Raw genomic sequence first — 17,489 nt, 5'->3', positions numbered from 1 at the left:
GTAGTGGACGCTGGGATGCCACGTTATTGGATATAGGTTATTATTACGCATGATCTTCCTCTAGAACTTTATAAGAATGTTAGAAAGCCGTTCTCTGTTAACCTCTTATCGAGCTAAGCGATTCCCTGGTGTTTCTGAAGACCCTGCGAGTCTTGTTGTTGACTTCAATTCTAAGGCAGTTGTTATTCTGATTCAGATTCATTGGTCCCTGAAGGCAATATGGATCTTGGTGTTTCAGAACTTTGAGATAAGTTAATCTTCTTTACTGCAGGCATTATGAATGCATTTCACTGGGAAACTACGTATACGATATAAATCTAAATTCTAAAAATAAATCATCAAAGTTTAAAATAAAGATTAAAACATCTGAAAAAAGAGAATTTAACTCTAGAATGAAGCAGGTAGTCAAAAGGACGAGTCACCATCCAACTTTCAGAGTGTAACTTACGTGGAAACCACTTTACATTATGTGGGGGTGAGCTGAGAAAAAGAGGAGAGGCGCAGTCAAGGAGTTCACAACAGTACTGGTGTCAAAAACAATACCGAAAGATTAACTTAGTGCGTCCTCTGTAGAGCTACCAGGTGAAGTTCGCAGGCATTCCTCTGCTGAAAATGCGTTGTCGCGTCGTGGAGGCAGAAGGCCTCTATGCAGGCATTTAGCTACTTCCTCTCAAAACTTCTACTGACTTTTTTATAGCTGTTCTACCGTTTGAGGCCTAATTTTAGATAGCCAGTCATACATCCCTCCAACACTGTTGCCTTCTTCTTTCATTAAAAGGAGTAAGTTGCAGTGTTTGCCTTTACAGTACTACTAGATAGATTGGGTGTGAGGTTAGAAGACACCTCTTTATTTGGTAATCATGTGGCTAGTGGGAACTGTTATCTGGTAAATTACTTCAGATGTTTCTCGACTGTCTGCTTAGTAGGCTCATCGGTCACTTGCAGTCGTCACGGGTGTCTTCTGGCTTTCAGATGAGTAGGTTCGATGATGATGTGTGATGATGTTTTTGATTGTGGGGCGCTCAACTGCGCGGTTATCAGCGCCCGTCCAAATTCCCAACTTTTCTCGGTCCAATTTTGCCACTTGCATGAATGATGATGAAATGATGAGGACAACACAAACACCCAGTCATCACGAGGCAGGTGAAAATCCCTGACCCCGCCGGGAATCGAACCCGGGAGCCCGTGCTCGGGAAGCGAGCACGCGACCGCGAGACCACGAGCAGCGGATGATGAGTAGGTTCGTTGACCCTCTCGTCTGCTTGTAGAGTTTTACAGCTGTCATCTTAAATCTTTCCAGGGATTCCAGCTCCTCGGTGGCTTCATTTCAGCAGCAAGCTGGGAGGTTGGCTGGCATGTGAAACATCTTCCGCAGAGCCCTTGTTTTGCAGGGTCAGGAGCCTCAGCTTGTTCGTCTTAGCGGCACTGCCCCAGACAACGCTGGCGTAGTCCGTAACTGGGAGGAGAAATGTCCTGTAGACAGTGACTCCGCGACTGATAGACAGAAAGCTCAGACTTTGCATTAAGGACTTGGAACAGTGCTACAAGCTGCTGCGATGGCCTGCTTCTTACTTCTTGGATATGTTGCTGCCATGTAAGTTGCTTGTTGAGGACGACAGACAGATATTGCACTGTGTCAGTCCAATGGACCGATTCTCCTAGAAGTTGGACTTACGAGACGGCTTCTGTGTGACATTTAGTGATGATCATGGCCTCGCTGTTGGTGGCGTTGAAGCAAGTGAGCCATTGTGATGCCCAGGCTTCTGATGTTTGAAGTCTTTGACGTAGTGATTGGGGCCTCCTTTATCTTTTGATAATCGTTTTGTCGTCAGCGTAGACAGCTTGCGTCACTCGTGGTATCTGGGTAAGTCTGAGGTGTACACACAATGCAGTACTCGTCAAAGCATCTGACTCCTGCAGTATCTTGGCCTTAATCTCTCGCAGCGTGGACGTGCCGTCGCCAACTCGAACGACTGAAGTCCCTTCTCTGAGGAACGTTTTCTATAACTTAATGTACCGGGTGATCTAAAAGTCAGTATAAATTTGAAAACTGAATAAATCACGGAATAATGTAGATAGAGAGGTACAAACTGACCCACATGTTTGGAATGACATGGGGTTTTATTAGAACCAAAAAAATACAAACGTTCAAAAAATGTTCGACAAATGGCGCTTCATCTGATCAGAATAGCAATACTTAGCATAACAAAGTAAGGCAAAGCAAAGATGATCTTATTTACAGGAAATGCTCAATATGTCCACCATCATTCCTCAACAATAGCTGTAGTCGAGGAATAATGTTGTGAACAGCGCTGTAAAGCATGTCTGGAGTTATGGTGAGGCATTGGCGTCGGATGTTGTCTTTCAGCATCCCTAGAGATGTCGGTCGATCACGATACACTTGCGACTTCAGGTACCCCAAAGCCAATAATCGCACGAACTGAGGTCTGGGGACCTAGAGGCCAAGCATGACGAAAGTGGCGGCTGAGTACACGATCATCAACAAACGACGCGCGCAAAGGATCTTTCACGCGTCTAGCAATACTTTGTTTTTTTTTTCTTTGGTTCTAACAAAACACCATGTCATTTCAAGCATATGTGTCAATTTTTACGTCTCTATCTACATTATTCCGTGGTTTATTAAGTTTTCAAATTAATACAGACTTTTTGATCACCCGGTATTATGTAGAGAGGCCGAACACGAAGGGCTGGAACCCTCGTGCAAGGCACGTGATACCTGGAGGAAGACAGAACTGCCGAATTCCCTATTATTGAAGGCCGCAGTTGCTTCTTCTACAGCGCATAGAAGTTGTGTTGTACAGTAGCCTTCTCGAAATCGAAACTGTTCACCAAGAATGATTTTGTTCTCTCCGAGTCGTTCTTGTTGTCTGTTGAAGACGATTGTCTCAAAGGCTTTGCCTATGATCGGAACAAGGCTTATTGGCCGATAACTCATGAGTTCTGCGCGGTCTCCCCCGATTTTGACACTGTCACGACGACTACATTCTTCCACTTGTCCTGGACACTACCGCTTGCGGAGGATAGAGTTGAAGATGTCTGACATGGCGTTGTTCTCTCCTCGAAGCAGCTACGTGCACATTTCGGTCGAAATTTTACCACGGCCAGGGGCATTATTGTTGGGATATTTTCTGATGACTGACTGGCCCTTTTGGATCACCTTCTTCTTGGTCTACAGTGACAAGATAAATGACCAGTCTCTCTTTGCACACCTTCTATGTGCCGGTCGTACTAAGGCTCCGCTATTGTCTGGACTGTTAGCCTCGGAGACGTCATATATGGCGTTTGCGCTGTCCTGTACGGTTTATATTATCCCATTTGGGTCTGTAGAGGTGGTACTCAGAAAGGTGTTCTAGTAAAATATCCCAGTAAATCTCACGTTGTCGCACCTTCTGCTGCGATATTCGACGAGCGCTGCCTCTATCTGGCTTCACAGAAGGGTGAATCACCGCTTCGCTAGAGGCGTCCCTCGTCAGCCTGCGGGCTTTGTTGACTCGCTTTCTCTATTTGATCATTACTAAGATCTCCTGTGGCAATGATGTGGCAGGTCATAGCTTCTTCTTGGTCGTGCCGACCAGGCAGCTATCCATAATGGTGTTCTTAAGTCTCTCCATAGCGTCGTTCACATAAGAGGTTACTGACTCGATGAATCTCCGATAGGCGACTTATAATGTCTCTGCTTAGCTTATTACAGGCTGTCTTCTTTGTTTTGAAGTGTTGCATCCCTCGCGCTGATTCCTCTGCTAGTCGGAAGATTAGTGGGAGATCGTTTGACAGTCCATGGACAACTTCTGCATCAATAAGTTTCTGAAGCCTTTGCAAAATGTGATGTCGAGGACACGTGGCCGTCGTCTCTGTTGAGCGGATATATGATTGACCCATCAGGGACATCAGCTTCTGTGCAGCCCTCGAGGAGATGACGTCCACTCCCTGCACTTTGCACAAACAGCTTCCCTAGGCAGCGTAGTAGATCTTCTGCGTCTTCGACGATATTTCTTCGGCGATCTATATATTGATATGAAAGTCATTAACACTCCCTCCCCTCCCGAGTACTTCCGATAGTAGTGGGTATTGCTAGCATCGTGAGGAGTTGTGGCACCAGTTATGCGAAATGGAGGACTCATTTTCGGATATGAATCGCCGTGTCACCAACAGCCTTAAGTCGTCAGCCGCGTGTAATTTGCTGTGTTTGCTCGGAGAGCAGGCTGAAGGTGATTCTCGGCCTCAATACTGATCCCAACATTTTCCTCCTGCAGGAATTTCCTGAATTCAAACAGGTACAGCTAAATGACAATGGAATTCCAAGTCACTACAGTGAGTTCCCATTGCGTATAATGTCCTGTCCATAGACAGTGTTGACTTATTCTCTGATTTGTGCTACGTTACAGCTGAGGGCTGACTTGCCAGTAGTTTTTATGACCTTTGCAATAGTCTTCATGACATAGTTTACATATACTAGAGCCCGCGTGATTTTTTTTTTCCAAGGCTGTTGTCATGACGTAACGTTCTCTGTCTGACATATTTGTCTAAGGCTATGACTGACCGCTTCTGTCTGAAATCCCTCCCATATATCTTTCGAGAAAATAGCTACCAAATCATCAGTCCTTCTTGATACATGTCGAAAGCCACGACTTGCGGGACTCACGATATGTAGGAGTCTTTGCCCTCTGAGAAAGATGTTTAGTGTGCGCAGATTTCAGGACACAAAACGCTGGGGGAAGCAGTGAATTAAGTCCGCTGCCTTGTCAGATATATAAACTCTGTGGGGTAGTGTCACTGGAAAAGAATGTGAAACGCAGCCCATGTTCAAGGACGAGAATATGCCCTGAAGAACCAAACCATTATAATAGTGTTGGTCCACCTACTAGGGCATCGGTGGTTTTTTTGGCCACTATCAGTGAGGACAGTAGACATAATGTATTGGCTTGACCCATTGTGGTATCACAGGGGTTGGTGACACACCATCGCTTCGAAGCTCATTCATTAATTACAGAATTGATCCTTAACACTTTTAAGTAAACAGACACGTTAGCTGTTCCTGCTTGTGGGTTTTCTGCAGCCTGCCGCCATCAAATACCATGTGCAAGATTTTCATATTCTCTCGGTCTTTACATGCCAACTATTACTCCCACAGCGGACCGTACATCAGTACAAAATTTGACTACATTAAATTTCCTGCAAAAAGATCCTGTTCATTATCTTTCTGTAGAACTAATAATTTGCATGTAGCGACCGAGAGAATAAGAAAATCTCGCGCGTGGTAACTGAATGTGTTGCGGGTTGCATAAAACCCTTAGTTTTCACCCTGTAGATAAATATGAGATGACTGGATAAATCCTATTGGTACAGTGATGTTGATGAAACCAAAGGATTGTTGTGGGTCAGTAACGCGACCAGCCACAAATAATTTTTAAATGTTTTATTTCAATATCATAACCGGTTTCCGGCTACAACGCCCATTTTCGGTGGCTAAGATTTCTGATTACACCTCATATTTTCGTCAGCAGGATGTCGTCCGCTGCTGTACTGCACAAGAGTGTTGGAATATTTAGCATCATTTTAAAAACGTTTCGATAGTAAGAACACAATAATGCGCCTGTATTTATTTAGATGTAAGAGGAAACAACTGTATAGACTTGCGTATGTTTCAATAGATGACTATTGGTATGGCTATGGTTCTCATGATATTGCAGAACAATATATATAAACCTTTGTGGAACATACATACATCATACTATTCTTCACGTCCGTTTGAGCTTCACACAGACGCCTTATATACGATGTTCCTGTTTACAATGGAAAGAGCCTACACTAAACAGTGGTATAATTCATTTCCTACTGAGCAAAGATTTAACTAAACAAAGAAAATACATGGGAGGTGCAACTTGTAATAACAGAGAAATGCTTGTAATCTAAGAATGAACTTATTATTAATGGATCATAGGACAAGTTGGTTTCAGAAAGGATTTTTTTCCAACTAATGGCGAAAATTTTAATTGAAACATTATAAAGCTATAAGACTACATACTATAAAATATGTACATCACGCATAGAACTTTTGATAAGCATTACGTTTTCCAATTTAGTTTAGGGTTCAAAAAAATTAATAAGTGCGAGGGGAGCGGGATGCAGGATGAGAGCAATACTTTTGCTCAATAAAAAGATTTAATTTGCGTTGTATTTAAATCATAAACACATTGTTTCAAATACGAATTGAAGGCTCTCTGCATGAGCCTCTTCATGATTTTGCCATACCACACAGCTTCATCTGTTTCCTCTGGCACCTCGATTGTTGGTGCAAACGATCTATTACCCTTGATGTCAAGAAGAAAAGGGAAAAGACTGAGCAGCTGAGTGTGTCTATGGTGGCCACAGTACACTATCCATATTTCGTTTAGAATTTCATTAGGTTATTGATACATGTCGGAGCCCCACACGCATGTTTGGTACATTTAATTGCCATTTTTCAATGTTTATTTTATTACCTCTTCTTGTCCGATCATTTGCATATATGAATGAGTGTGTACAAAGATTTCAGTGTGTAGATCTGTGGAAGTGTGGTAGTCTGCCACTGTATCAGAAAAGGCAACTGTAGGAAACACTTACCAGGTAGCAATGAGGTTTCTATTTGCCTTGGACGAACCTTTTATATAGGTCGGCACTGCAATAGGGGTTCCTCTGGCCACTTCTGTAGGTTCGGTGGTGGTTTTGGTTGGAGAGCGAATGCTCTTGGAGTGTTCCGCGAGGCGCGAGACGGGTGAGACCTAAGTGTGCCTTTTCTATAAGTTAATGTTGTGTTTTATGTAAGTATTTCAAAGCTAGTCAAAGTATATGATTTCTTTCATCGTTCATAGTTTATTATCGTGTGTGACAGATATTAGTTGCTAATTCGCTAGTGTTACAGGTGTTAAAATCCAGGGACGATGTAGGCTATTGTTCAATTGAACTGTTAATCACATACGTGGACCGTGTTGAGCTTACTGTGATTCAGTTCATTTTGTTTAGTATCCCCTTTACGAGAGCATGTATATCGCGCATGATTTCCGTGATTTTATGACTGAATTTTGTGCAATTCATCTCACTAGGTAACTTTCTTTGTGCACCCTTTTGTTTGTAAGGACCACGTGGTCGTGATCTGATGAGAACATTTACAGTGCCAAGGCCACAGTTATCTTCCGCTGTAGAGCATCTGAACTAATATTGTGAATCTTTATTATGCTTCATTTTTATAGCAATTCACTTTAATAGAAATTTTATTCGTTTATGCCGTACATTAAAATCAAGGGAACAGACCTCTTGCTATCCACGTGTGCTGTGGTGAAGATTTTTAGTTCTTTTTCTTCTTGTTAGTCTCTCATGTGCGTGTGAATGTAAGTGTTCGTGATTAAAGCACCCTGGATCATATATGTTGCAGGCAACTCCGAAGTAAAGTTCTAGGGTTAATTAATATCTGACGTAATAGACTGCAGGCGACAGCAAACATCACATTACTCACTATACACTACAATTAAATTTTCTGATCTAATAAATGTTCTTTTGCCAGAATTTTTGTTTACGCTCTCACTGCTAAAATTCCACTCTATGCTTCATCGACCTCTAATGCGCGGCTATTGTATTGAGACTACAATTTACTCCCCATATTGAGATTAATTGTAAAGAACCCCTTAATAGTAAAGATACCTTTGAGAATATACCATAGTTATAACTATAATATGTTTTAGGAGATGTTAAAAATTGAAAATGTTTTTTATTAGGGCACTCTGGAGTGATCATTTAGCAATTGTTAGGATGCTACGTAGTGCATGTGTTTTAGGTGTTTTTTTAGTGCAGTGAGGATATTATTGTTTGAGAAATTGTTTGTTAGCCAGCACCATTTTTTCACTTGATAGATATTAAGTTGAAGATCAATAAATATTTCTAGTTCATCTAGGTGGTCTATTTCCTTGCCTTTGTTAGAGTATAGAGTATCTGTAAGTTATCTTTTACGTTAGAAACAGAGTGCCCATGACAAATCATGTCACTGACGAGTGCAGATTTACTTAATAATTTTAGTCTAAAGTCGTCCATGTGTTCGTGTTATCTTACATTAAAGCTTCTGCCCGCCTGAACAAGATAAAAGGTGATGCAATTCTTTTAATTTACTGATTTTTTAACCTTAGGCTGGAATTATGTTAGTATGTACTATGCTACATCACACAGTCTTATTGATGTGAAAACTTACTTTAATTCCCTTCCTACAGAAAAAATTGTATGAGATTGTGCCTAGGAAAGAAATAAATGCAACTATTTTCCTTTCTGCTGAATTTACCGCAGGTAACTATACACCTTTGATTCCGAAGTGTGAAAGACATTCTACGACAAAAATTTGTCCATAATTTTGATGACTTAGTGTATGTAAATTTTTAGTATCATTCGTGTGAGAGGGAATGTGGTCCGCACCAATAACCAACTTGCTCTCTGCGAAAAATGTTGTTTAGTAAAATTTGTCTTACCATTAGATCCCTACTCGAACTCGTTATTCAGTTCAACTGCCTAATCGATATTAACAGGCATACTTAAATGATATTTCCATAAAAGAAAAGAAAATGGTATTCATACAACATGTCTTCTCTTTCTGCACTACTGGCCATTAAAATTGCTACACCGAGAAGAAATGCAGGTGATAGACGGGTATTCATTGGACAAATATATTATACTAGAACTGACATGTGATTACATTTTCACGCAATTTGGGTGCATAGATCCTGATAAATCAGTACCCAGAACAACCACCTCTGGCCGTAATAACGGCCTTGATACGCCTGGGCATTGAGTCAAACAGAGATTGGATGGTGTGCAGGTACAGCGGCCCATGCAGCTTCAATACGATACCACAGTTCATCAAGAATAGTGAGGGCGTATTGTGACGAACCAATTGCTCGGCCACCATCGACCAGACGTTTTCAGTTGGTGGGAGATCTGGAGAATGTGCTGGCCAGGGCAGCAGTCGAACATTTTCTGTATCCGGAAAGGCCCGTACAGGACCTGCAACATGCGGTAGTTCATTATCCTGCTGACATGTAGGTTTTCGCAGGGATCGAATGACGGGTAGCGCCACGGGTCGTAACACATCTAAAATGTAACGTCCACTGTTCGAAGTGCCGTCAATGCGAACAAGAGGTGACCGAGACGTGTAAACAATGACACCCCGTACCATCACCCCGGGAATAATAATAATGTCGTGCGACGAGGGCCTCCAGTTGGGTAGACCGCTCGCCTGGTGCAAGTCTTTCGATTTGACGCCACTTCGGCGACTTGCGCATAGATGGGGATGATAATTAGGACAACACAACACCCAGTCCCTGAGCGGAGAATATCTCCGACCCAGCCGGGAATCGAACGTTGGCCCTTAGGATTGACAGTCTGTCGCGCTGACCACTCAGCTACCGGGGGTGGACATCATCCCGGGAGATACGCCAGTATGGCGATGACGAATACACGCTTCCAATAGGCGTTCACCGCGATGTCGACAAACACGGATGCGACCATCATGATGCTGTAAACAGAACCTGGATTCATCCGAAAAAATGACGTTTTGCCATTCGCGCACCCAAGTTCGTCGTTGAGTACACCATCGCAGGCTCTCCTGTCTGTGATGCAGCGGCAAGGGTAACCGCAGCCATGGTCTCCGAGCTGATAGTCCACGCTGCAGCAAACGTCGTCCAACTGTTCGTGCAGATGGTTGTTGTATTGCAAACGTCCCAATCTGTTGTTCAGAGATCGAGACGTGGCTGCACGATCCGTTACAGACATGCGGATATGATGCCTGTCATCTCGACTGCTAGTGATACGAGGCCGTTGGGATCCAGCACGGCGTTCCGTATTACCCTCCTGAACCCACCGATTCCATATTCTGCTAACAGTCACTGGATCTCGACCAACGCGAGCAGCAATGTCGCGATACAATAAAGCGCAATCGCGATAGGCTACAATCCGACCTTTATCAAAGTCGGAAACGTGATGGTACGCATTTCTCCTCCTTACACGAGGCATCACAACGTTTCACCAGGCAACGCCGGTCAACCGCTGTTTGTGTACGAGAAATCGGTTGGAAACTTTCCTCATGTCAGCACGTTGTAGGTGTCGCCACCGGCGTGAACCTTGTGTGGATGCTCTGAAAAACTTATCATTTGCATATCACAGCATCTTCTTCCTGTCGATTAAATTTCGCTTCTGTAGCACGTCATCTTCGTGGTGTAGCAATTTTAATGGCCAGTAGTGTACCTATATGACATTCACAGTTTCTCAAACCTACGAACTAAAAATATCTCTTGGTCTCGTTACATAGTTATGTATGTTGCTTTGGCGGAGATGTCTTTAGTTATGAGGTTATCGGATGAATTTTCCATGAAGACTCGAGGCCGCAGATTGCTTTGGGCCACAGAGCCGGCGGGCGAAGCGTACAGTGCTGCGCGTGATTTACTTCTCGCGCGGAAAAGAGGCGAACACAGGAAAGGCGCGCGTGAAATACTGCCGCCTCCATAAACAATGGACTGCCGTACAAGGCGGCGTATTTTACAATTGGCCCGGCCTGGCGCGGCGCGGCCGCCGACCGACAGCCTGAGATATGGCGCACCTCCTTCAGAGGCAAACGCTCTCACGACGTGTAATTATCGCTAAGTACAAGAACGGGAACGCGAACGCGGCCGAGACACGATGTTAAATGCCGCGCGGCCGCGCCCCCCGACACCTCGGCAGCGGCGGCGCGGTTCGTTCCCCCTCATTGTTCTCGAGGGTCGCCGGACCACTGCGTCCCGCGCAGGTGCCGGCTTCTTCGTGTTCCGACAGTTGCGCAAGCTGTCCGACAAATCACGCCGCAGTTTAGACATCTTTCCACTAGCAGTACCTCACACGAAGAGCCCGAGTGCGTGTGGCGTACCTACACCCTTGAATGATCAGGACAGAGTGATGAATTACATGAAAAGTACTCGCAGTTGCGAATACGATCAACCATAAACACTATAATGGAATGACGACAATGAAAATTTGTGCAGCACCGATACTCGAACCAGGATGTCTTGCTTTTCGCTAGCGGTCGCTTTAAGGGGGGTAGGACGTCAAACGGGCCGACTTGGAACAAGAGTGGCACCACAGGACATTTTAATATACACTGTCTATACTATTAAAAATAAATTCATAAAACTTTGTTAGAATGACCAGGAAGGATTCAGGATTCAACTGAGAATACATTTCAAGTATTTCGTAACGGTTGCAGCCGTCGCAATGTCTCTTCCATCGGCCCCCCAGGGGGTCCACAACTCTTTTGTGGATACGTGCGTGGCGAGCACGGGGCCCCGAGCCATTGCAGACTTCTTTCTCTCCAGGACTGCATTTTCTTTCCCTTCCCCTCCTTTTCCCTCCTTTCCCCTCCTTGCTCCTTTCCCCTCGCCCTCTCCTCTCCCTCTCTTGGTGTCCTTGCTTATGTTGGCCCCGCTATCCTCCTGGTTCTGTTGGTTTTCCAATTCGGCTTTGTTGCATAATCATCTCCTCCTTTTGGCATTCCTTGGTCTCCCTCTGGGGTTTGACCTCCATTACAAAATTTCTCCTCCGTAGTGTGAGCCATTTGGGGAAGAGCACCTTACCTAGTGTCTCGACGTGCGTCCTCCTAGTACATTTCACCTTTTCTTTCACGTCGTTGTCTGATACTAGGGTGCATAGCCAGCAGGGTAGCCAGCCCGTTTGGTGGGGTCACTATGTACCCTTTTGGTTGAGCCCCCTGAACACACAGGGATCACACTTCTGATACCTGAGCTGTGACCTCCTCATGCATGCCTTGGAGTGGTTGCTCGTCATCCTGGAGCATCGGAACTCCCGGCAATGGCCGCCGTGCCAGACGGCCCTTGCTGTGGCTGGGTGGCGCCCGTGAGGAGAGCCCCTGATCGGAGTGGGTGGTATCAGGGCAGACGCTATGCAAATGAAACGCATACGGGTCCAGAACTCTTGCCGTTCTTCTGCGGCCGTCTCTCTGCGTGGAACTGATTCCTCAAGTGCTGTTTCTCTTGCCCCTTCGGCCTTCCCTTCCATGGCTACCCCCTGGGAAGAGGGTCAGGCCCGTCGTCTAGGGGCAAACTCTTTCCCCCGTTATCTAGTTTGCACCAGGACTGATGGAGATACTTTCACCAGTGTCAAACCTTTATTCTTTGTGGAACACATTGAAGACAAGTTTGGCGAAGTGGACTCCCCGAGCAAGATGCGGTCGGGTTCGTTGCTGTTAAAAACTGCTTCAGCTGCCCAATCTGCGGCCCTTCGTGCCTGTACCCATCTTGGCACAATTCCTGTGTCCATTACCCCTCACCAGTCTCTAAATATGGTACAAGGTGTGATTTTTCACAGGGACCTCATCCTTCAAACTGATGAGGAACTTCGGGACAATCTCGGACGGCGGGGTGTTCACTTTGTTCGGCGTGTTCAGAAGGGTCCTAAAGATACTGGTGCCTTTATCCTGGCCTTTGAAGGGGAGGTGTTTTAAGTGCTTGCGTTTTGGCCACATGTCTTCCCGCTGTTCCCAGGCCACTCTCTGTGGTGACTGTGGACGTCCACTCCATGAGGGGAGTCCCTGTGTTCCCCCTCCTGTATGTGTAAATTGTCATGGTAGTCATTCTCCACGTTCACCAGATTGCCCAGTATATAAGAAGGAAAAAAAGATACAGGAGTATAAGTCCCTCGATCGTTTAACCTACATAGAGGCCCATAAGAAATATGCACGACTTCACCCTGTGTCCATGACATCTAGTTACGCCTTGGTTACATCTTCACCCCTTCCTTCCCCTTCCTTACCCCCATCCCGGACCCCTCTGCTCACCACCCCCCCTCCCCTGCGGCTCCCACACCGTTTCCTATGGGCGCTGCTCCCCCTCCCCAGCCGGAGAAGTGTCCCACTCCTTCGGCGTCTGCCGGTCAAGGGCGCCTCTCCTGGGATGCCCCTTCCCAGCACCTTCCAGGCCAAAGGTCTGCTGCCGCGCGACGACCGCGAGAGCCGTGGTCTGTCGGCCCCCAGGTCGCCCGGTCTCTTTCTGTTCCTGATCTTGCTGCAACTGGCTCCTTTATGCCACACAGCCCTCCTCGATCTCAGCCTGAAAAGAAGAAGAAACATAAGTCCCGGGACAAAGAGCCTCTGGTGTCACCGGAGGTCCCTTCCCCGACTTCACAACCGGATTCTGACCTGTCGTTCATGGATGTCGCCCCCTCCTTGTCGGTGACGGGTGGGGACCCGGCGGTATGACTGGACTTAGCGTGTTCAGCCCGCATTTAAACTATCGTTCTGTGGTTCTCCAATGGAATTGTAATGGATACTATCGTCACCTTCCGGAATTGAAATCCCTTCTTTCGTCCTACTCTGCAGCTTGTGTGGTTCTCCAGGAATCTCATTATACTGATGCTCACTCACCGACCCTCCGTGGGTTCCGTGTTTTCTGTCGAAATCGGGTCGGACCCCTGCGGGCTTCTGGTGGCGTTTGTACGTTGGTCCGTACAGACTTTGCTAGCACGTGGATTCCTCTACAAACTACATTGGAAGCGGTTGCTGTTAGGGTCCACTTAGACTCTGCAGTCACAGTTTGCAATCTTTATCTCCCTCCTGACAGGACTCTTACACCTGCTGCCTTAACCGCCCTTCTTCAGCAACTTCCTCCTCCCTTCCTCCTCCTTAGGGATTTTAATGCTCATCATCCTTTGTGAGGCAGTGCCTTTCCATCTAGACGAGGTCTTCTTGTAGACCAATTTATTGCAGACCACGACCTGTGCCTTCTTAATGATGGCTCCCCTACTCATTTCAGTACCGGTCATGGTACCTTTTCTGCCATTGATCTTTCTCTTTCTTCTCCCTCCCTCCTCCCTTCATTACACTGGTCGCCACACGACGACCTTTGTGATAGTGACCATTTCCCGTTAATTATCACGCTCCCTTCCCGCTCCCCGATGGACAGGTTACCTCGTTGGTCTTTCCAACGCGCCGATTGGCCTCTATACACTGCACAGGTCGCGTTTTCTCCCTCTTTGTCGGGTTGTATTGATGACGTCCTACGTGACGTGTCTGACGCGATTGTTCGCGCTGCTAGCTTTGCTGTCCCGCACTCATCTGGACCATTTCGTCGCCGGCAAGTCCCATGGTGGAGTACGGCCATTGCCATTGCCATCCGTGATCGCCCTCGAGCTTTGCAACACTTTAAGAGGCACCCATCCGTAGCCATCCTTACTACCTTTAAACGCCTTCGCGCTAAAGCCCGTTATTTAATCAAACAGAGCAAGCGGATATGTTGGGAACGATTCGTTTCTTCCCTTGGTTCTACTGTCCCTCTGTCACGGGTATGGGCTACACTTCGCTCTCTCCAAGGTTGCCATCGGCAGTCCACCCTCCCAGGCCTTCACCTCCCAGATGGCATTTGTACGGACCCATTAGTTCTTGCAGAACATCTTGCGACCCATTTTGCAGTGGCATCAGCGTCAGCCTCCTATCCAGCTGCTTTCCTTCATCAAAAACAGCGGGCTGAAACTTCCACCTTATGTTTCACCCCTTGTGAGTCATAATCTTACAACGAACCTTTTACTGAATGGGAATTTCTTTCTGCTCTATCTTCTTCTCATGATACGGCCCCTGGCCCAGATTCCATTCATAACCAACTGCTTCAACATCTCAGTGCTCCACAACGGCAACATCTTCTTAGGGTGTTTAACCGTATCTGGCTCCAGGGTGACTTCCCTTCTCAGTGGAGGGATAGCATTGTGGTTCCTGTCCTTAAGCCTGGTAAGAACCCCCTATCTGTTGACAGCTATCGGGCAATTAGTTTGACCAATGTTGTTTGTAAGTTACTTGAACGGATGGTAGCCCGTCGGCTCAATTGGGTCCTCGAATCTCGGGATATATTGTCCCCTTACCAGTGTGGCTTTCGAGAGGGACGGTCTCCAATCCATCATTTACTTCGCTTGGAATCCGCAGTTCGGCAGGCTTTTTCCCAGCGCCGCCATTTGGTTGCAGTGTTTTTTGACCTTCGCAAGGCCTATGACACGGCCTGGCGCCATCACATCTTACTTACCCTTCGTCAGTGGGGTCTTCGGGACCCACTCCCGATTTTTATCCGCCAGTTTCTGATCCATCGGTCATTCAGAGTTCGAGTTGGTACTGCTTTTAGTTTTCCACGGACCCAGGAGACGGGCATCCCACAGGGTTCTGTCTTGAGTGTCCTTCTTCTCCTCATTGCTATCGATGGACTTGTGGCCTCTGTCGGTACCTTGGTCGCCCCTGCCCTGTATGTGGATGATTTCTGCATTTGGGTTAGTTCCTCTTCGATGGCAACTGCAGAACGGCAGCTCCAGGTAGCTATACGGCGTGCCTCTGCATGGACCCTCTCACACGGGTTTCAATTCTCTCCTTTAAAATCGCGAGTGGTCCACTTCTGTCGCCGTACCACGATCCACCCTGATCCAGAGCTCTATCTCGCTGCACAACGATTGCCTGTGGTCTCACAGTTTCGTTTCCTGGGTCTTCTTTTCGACAACAAGCTCACTTGGCTGCCCCATATCAGACTCCTGAAGGTAGGATGTTTCCATAAACTCAATGTCCTTCGCTTCCTTGCCCACTCCTCTTGGGGTGTGGACCGTTCCCTCCTCCTCCGTCTTTATCGTGCTCTAGTTCTGTCTCGCTTGGACTATGGGTGTCAAGTTTATGGTTCAGCTGCTCCTTCCACACTGCACATGCTGGATCCAGTCCACCATCGTGGTATCCGTTTGGCCACCGGTGCCTTCCCTACTAGCCCTGTTGATAGTCTCCTGGTTGAAGCTGGAATCCCCCCCCCCTTTTCTGTTCGGTGGTCCCAGCTTCTGGTGTCTTATGCACTCACTATCCGTTCCTCTCCCACTCATCCTTCCTATTCTATCCTGTTCCCAGACCATGGACGTCGCCCACCCGACTCCCGCCCTCGGGCGGGTTTACCGGTTGGGCTGCGCCTTGCGTCTCTTTGCCGTGATTTTCAGCTTCCTTCTTTGTCCTGTCTTCCTCGCTCCCTCCCCTCCACCCCTCCTTGGTTAGTTCCTCGGCCTCAAATTCGGATGGATCTCCGCCAAGGTCCGAAAGATTCCATCCCCCCGGTGGTGTTCCGTTCCTTTTTCCGCCAAATTTTATGGGAGTTTCGGGATGCTGTTGTTTTTTACACTGATGGCTCTAAATCTGCTGATCATGTTGGGTATGCCTTCACGTCCTCTGTTGGAACGGAAAGTCATCTGCTGCCACCTACATGTGGGGTGTTTACTGCGGAATTGATGGCAATTTCCCAGGCCCTTACCTTTATTAAACAGTCCCAACACAACCGCGTTTTGTTATGTACGGACTCGATGAGTGGCCTTCTTGCTATTGACCGGTGTTTTTCACGCCATCCCTTGGTCTCTGCCATCCATGACCATCTCGCTGATACTCACCGTGCTGCTTGTTCCATTGACTTCCTTTGGGTCCCTGGCCATGTGGGTATCCCGGGTAATGAGCTCGCTGATCGTTTGGCTGGGGGAGCAGTCACTTACCCCCCGTTTTCTGTAACCCCTCCTGCAGCGGATTTACGGCTTCACATCAAATCCCACTTCGCACAGTCATGGGCCAATTCTTGGGAGGCTACTCCCCTGTCTAATAAACTTCGTGCAATTAAGGTGACACAAGGCCCGTGGCGTTCTTCCTTTCGCCTCTCCCGAAAGGACTCGACCACACTGTGTCGTCTCCGCATTGGCCATACTAGGCTGACCCATGGTTTTCTTTTGCGTGACGAGCCACCCCCACTTTGTGGTTGTGGAGCCTTCCAGTAAGTAGCCCACATTTTGGTTGAATGCCCCCTTCTTTTGACTCTGCGTGCTAAGTACAGACTCCCCCACACTTTACCTTTGATGTTGGCTGACGATTCGCGGATGGTCTCTCTGGTTCTCGGTTTCCTCCGGGAAAGTGGTTTTTATTCTCAGTTTTAAGGTTTTTAATCTCTCTCTGGTGTTGGGGCAGGGCGGTGAGTGTTTGGGTGTCTCCCACTGTAAGCAGTGTTCGGAGATTCCCGATTCACCTCCCTGACCGAAATCCTCTTTTCTTCCCCTTTTACTCTGTTTTCACCCCTTTTTTTAAGGCTTGGTTAGTCTTTCTATTCCCATACGTACTTTCCACATTATAGCAGTTGTACCTTTTAAGTCACAGGTGGTCTTGCCTATGCTGCTTCAGCATAGTGTTGGGTTCGTTCTCTTGCCGACTTCCCTCATTTTGTTTTTTACCAATGACAACATGACTGCCCTTTTACGTTTTTCCCTTTTTCCGTTTTATTGTTCTGACTTTACTGAGATGTCCCATTAGCGGAATGGAGCATATTTGAAACAAGGGACTGATGACCTTGCTGTTTGGTCCCTTAAACCTCAAACAATCAACCAACCAACCAATCTCTTCCATCGGGCATGCATACCTGTCCGAAGGAGTG

This window comes from Schistocerca nitens, chromosome 6 (assembly GCF_023898315.1).
Source record: "Schistocerca nitens isolate TAMUIC-IGC-003100 chromosome 6, iqSchNite1.1, whole genome shotgun sequence".
In the NCBI taxonomy this organism is placed as follows: domain Eukaryota; kingdom Metazoa; phylum Arthropoda; class Insecta; order Orthoptera; family Acrididae; genus Schistocerca; species Schistocerca nitens.
Note: the sequence above shows the minus strand (reverse complement) of the source record.